At 36.2% G+C, this 5,223-nt stretch overlaps 1 protein-coding gene across 1 annotated transcript in view; it reads right to left on the reverse strand.

The window, feature by feature from the left end:
- The window catches only part of LOC106478441 (protein rhomboid-like), an 85,726-nt gene extending 82,284 nt beyond the window's left edge, over positions 1-3,442 (reverse strand). Inside the window, exon 1 of the mRNA XM_013938983.2 lies at positions 3,282-3,442. The gene's annotated coding sequence lies outside the window, so the exon portion shown is untranslated. The remainder of the gene's footprint in view (positions 1-3,281) is intronic.
- Between the last annotated feature and the right edge of the window lie 1,781 nt (positions 3,443-5,223).

A 5,223-nucleotide genomic window follows, 5' to 3' on the forward strand; every position in this document is an offset into this window, starting at 1 on the left:
CATAAGTGTGGTGAGTGGTATTTGCCAGGATATAAGTGTGGTGAGTGGTATTTGCCAGGGTGAAAGTGTGAGTGAGAGATAAATTTCAGGACATAAGTGTGGTGAGTGGTATTTGCCAGGATATAAGTGTGGTGAGTGGTATTAGCCAGGGTACAAGTGTGGGTGAGCGATAAATTTCAGGATATAAGTGTGGTGAGTGGTATTTGCCAGGATATAAGTGTGGATAAATGGCCTTTGTTAGGATGCATGGATCATTTTCAGTTCTTTTCTCACGCGTTTCTGTGACGATATAAATATACAGAACAATGCTGATTATTAAGTACTCATCATTGTTCTACATAAACCTTTTGTGAGTTATCACTTTAAGAACAATCGATTTAAGATGAATGTTTAACAACTACTTTCACTGTCACGGAACAAACCTACTTGGAACAGCTGTACATCTCAGAACCGAAACGGTGATCGAAGTGAGGTGTCCTTCAGGTAAAGTAAATGCAGTCTTTAGTGTATCCTGAAGGTCAAGTGTCCTTGAAGCTTTTTAGGTCAAACCTCCTTTGGCATGTGTCCTTGAAGCTTTTTAGTTTAGTGTCATTACAGAATCTTATTAGATTTAACGAGTAAAAAAAATCTGTCTTATGTCAACATATTAGACTACAAGATAGTAAACAAAATCTCCACATGATTGTATACTTGGCATTTCAAGATCTTTATCACTGTAGTCAGATTAAAAAAAGGAGAATAAACCAAGCTCTGTTTGTGTAACTACTAAACTGCTTTAGTCCCACATTCTGCCAGTTCTGCACTGTTAGCCACAGAAACGGAGCTGTGGATCCAGATAACGAAATAATCACTTAGATCTTAAACACCTGTCAGCCAATTATAAGCAAAAAAAGAAAACTATCCTCTTGTGTTAGACACAAGAGCGCACGTGTTCACAAACAAATAACATTTAGAGAGACATAGAAAGAGAGAGAGAGGGGTATTTAAATTTAATGTAACTCAGGAATAACAAATTTTTGCCCAACACTCAAGTAAACATACTATCATTTTTTAAAAACCGTTAAGATATGACACCCCGTTTGTTTTACTAAATTGAGTACTGATATACCATTTCACCATTCACAATAAATACGATATAGATAAAAGTCTCTAAAATACGTTTTCTGCCGTTATGCATTTCAGCTGTACGACAAGATAATGATTTTATTTTTCAATTATGCTAACATGATATGTTTTTATGTGCAGCTTCCTGTCTTTTCATGTTTAACTGGGTTTTTTTTTTATTGAATTATTTTACATTTCAGAAACAAGATCTACTGACTTATCGAGAAGCTAATCTGTCTGTCTCATATATAATTGTAATCATTCTTCGCTGGCTGTCTCCCGGTGGGACAACGGTAAGTCTTCGGATTTACAATGCTAAAATCAGGGGTTCGATTCCCCTCGATGGACACAGCAGATAGCCCGATGTGGCTTTGCTATAAGAAACAATCATACTCTTCGCTCGCTTGTAAACGGCGTACACACCATAACAATTGTTACTGTATCAAAATCAAATGGCTGATTGTATGTCCGCAGAGAGACATATTGTTTTTCTATTATTTCTTTCTTTATTTTTCTTCCAAAAACTTTTCAATTCGACAGCCATTCCTTTATTTCTCGGCGGATTGACTTGATAGTTATGGGTCTAATACACCCAGAAACCTTTTCATTTCTTTTATTTAGGCTTTTTAAGGATTCTATGGGATAAAATGTCAAACAACCCCAAAAACATATCTTGGGCTCCTGTACGATCATATTTAAGCAATGAAAATGAAAATTGGCACAAATATAAATTTTCATGCGCCCAATACATTGACTTAAAGAAAGTTGGACTTGTCCATTTTGAGTCTTTTTAGGGGGTCAGAGCTCACTAAAAAAACACATAATTTTAGGGGTTTGATCAATTATATAGCCTCGTTTCGACCAATTTACATATAATTTGGCACAAAGATACTTTTCCACAGGTAACACACATTGAGAAACAAAAATGTTGACTTGCCCATTTTTAGCAATTATCGGAGTGAGGGGATCAAGAGGCCACAAAAAGCATAATTTTAGGGTTTTTTGACAATTACTTCGCCGTATTTCGGCCAATTTATATGGGATTTGATACAAAGATAATTTTTTACAGGTTCCAGATAGAGATACAGACAATTTTGTAATTTTTGTTTTTTGCTAAATGTTTCAGCGAGGAAAGGACAACTTGGGTTCTCAGGAACTATTCATGTGTATGTCAACCAACTTACATGGGATTTGCTACAAAGATACCTTCTTGCAGGTTCCAAGGAGTTATATAGACAGTTTTCAACTTTTCTGTGTTTTTCACGATTTTTATGGTGTCATAATTGGCCATACTGGGATTGCGTGGCAGAGACATATTGAATTCGCCCACGAATTTTGTCCTCTTTAATATAAATAGTGCTGTGCTTCTTGTGGTATCCCAGCTAGCCTGAAGAGCTCTGGATTGAGCGAAAAGCGTCGTCAGTAATGGATATGACAAGTATAATGTGGTTAGAATACTATTATTATACACTCTTCTAATTCTTGAAAATCCCTAACGGGCTAGATTAAGAATATGGTGTTTAAAAATGTGATAGGCCTAATACTAATACAATTATACAAATCACTGCTAGTTTTACCACTTCAAACTTCTATCATTAACATACTATTTACACTGTTTCTGCCCCCCCCCCCAGTGGCACAGTGGTAAGTCTGCGGAAATATACTGCTAGAAATTGCCCTTTGTGTAGCTTTGTGCTGAAGAACAAACAACACTGTTTCTCTAAGCACATTTGCCAGGATCGTTCTTTCATTCTATGTTAATCTATACTTCGTGTTGTTACAAAAGTAATTATTTTCTTCAGTACGTCATTTATATATATATATATATATATCGTGTTATGTGGTATAAAAGGGTAGATGAAGTGGTTTCAATACGATAAAGTTTCATCCCTAATTCTGAGTTTTCCCATTTTAGCAATCTTACAGACCTTCTGAACCGTATAATCATTATCAAAAAATAGTTGTAATCTTACAAACATACCAGCAGGATATAAGATAATTGATACTTTCTGAATCAAATAGTGATGAAAAATTTTCATATCAATTATAACAATATATAGGATACTGTTTATAGCTGCTGAAGAAAACATTGTATGTTATTTGAATGTTGAAAACTCCGTTCTGTTCCTCAGTTCGATAAAACAAAACAGAAATGATTTCACTGTTGTTAGACTTACCACACTGACGAAGTCCTCAAAGGTTATGGCTGAAGTTTTGTGCTCCTGGGCTTTTGCCGCCAACGCTTCCCTTCTGGCTGGGTCGACCTGCTCCTGAAACTCCTGGCTTTCTAGTGCTAACAGAAAGTCGTCCCAAGGAATCTCACCAAAACCTTCAGGATCATACTGAAACAGAAGAGTGCACATATAAACTCAATATGTTGCTAGAGGTCAAGTTAGTATCAGTGTGTAGTAGCAGGTTATGTGTTTATACGTCCGCGCTTCTATTTCAATATGATGCTGGAGGTGAAGTCAGTATCAGTGTGTAATAGCAGGTCACGTGTTTATCTGTCCACTCTTCTATTTCAATATGGTTCTGAGGTCAAGTCAGTATCAGTGTGTAATAGCTGGTCACGTGTTTATCTGTCCACTCGTCTATTTCAATATGATGCTGAGGTCAAGTCAGTATCAGTGTGTAATCGCAGGTCACATGTTTATCTGTCCACTCTTCTATTTCAACATGGTGCTGAGGTCAAATTAGTATCAATGTGTAGTAGTAAATAGAAGAGTGGACAGATAAACATGTGACCTGCTACTACACACTGATACTGACTTGACCTCAGACCATATTGAAATAGACGAGTGGACAGATAAACACGTGACCAGCTATTACACACTGATACTAACTTGACCTCCAGCACCATATTGAAACAGAAGAGTGGACAGATAAACATATGACCTGCTACTACACACTGATACTGACTTGACCTCCAGCATCATATTGAAATAGAAGAGTCGGACGTATAAACACATGACCTGCTAGTACGCACTGATACTAACTTGACCTCCAGCATCATGCTGAAACAACAGTGTCTACACACGTGACTTGCAAACATAATGTACTCCGAAGAGAAGACAATGATATTAACTTCAACCCAAGTACAGCAATATGACCATCTGTAGCAATACGACCCTCTGTAGCATTCTTAACGTCTATGTATGGACAGCTAAATATATAAGAATAGTAATATTTATTCCAACATTAATATTTTCTAAATACATCGATTAAGAAGTCTTCTCAATCAAATGAACGTTCGACCTGAATAACATTATTAAATAGAAAATCATATGATGTGTTTTCATAAGTTACGAAGATTTTCATTTGCAAGAATTGAGTACAACCATTAAAATCTGGTGAAAAACGCATATGTTTGGCTGCACGTTTGGAACTGTGAAGTAATGGCAGGTGAAAAAAAGGAGAGAAGGAGAGCTCCAAAAAAAGATCCCCAATTTCTATGTTAGCTCCTAAGTGGGCACCTATGTTAATTAGGTACTCTCAATTATTAAAAAGTGCCTCACCAGTAGTAACTGTAGGTTAACACTTTAGTTCAGCTGCTCAGAGCCTGTGTCCTTCACTTCATTAGGTAACAGATCAAGTACCATCAGATGTAGGTGTTGGATACTAATCACCTATAAATTAATGTTTGCTCAACATTCTGAGCAGCTGTTTTGAAGTGCTTTGCACGAATGTAGACTGTCTTTTAGCATCGTAAGGGGAATTTGATCCTACTAGACCCTTCTTCACATAATCCGTTCAGACGTGTTACCCAAGACTCATTTCACTAATTAATTAAAGACTCATTCATTCGTTGGTAAGAATACACCAGATGAAGAAAAACATTCATTTGAATATCATATGGATCGAATTCCAGTCTCGTTTTCATTTTTTTTTTTTTTGGCAAGCAACGCCTGAATTTTGACGTGTAGGTCTTTTAGAACAAACTCACAACACTGATAATAGAAATAAAAATAACTTAAGTTTTTCCTAAATATATTGACTTCAACAACGTGATAACAGAAATTCATCCTGACTTTATCCTAATCTTCATCTTATCATTATGCTATTCTCGTATTGAATGTAAAGCTTTGAAACACATCTTAATTTCTTAAAGGAATGACGTTG

The sequence above is a fragment of the Limulus polyphemus genome, unplaced genomic scaffold (genome assembly GCF_000517525.1).
Source record: "Limulus polyphemus unplaced genomic scaffold, Limulus_polyphemus-2.1.2 Scaffold212, whole genome shotgun sequence".
Taxonomy (NCBI): domain Eukaryota; kingdom Metazoa; phylum Arthropoda; class Merostomata; order Xiphosura; family Limulidae; genus Limulus; species Limulus polyphemus.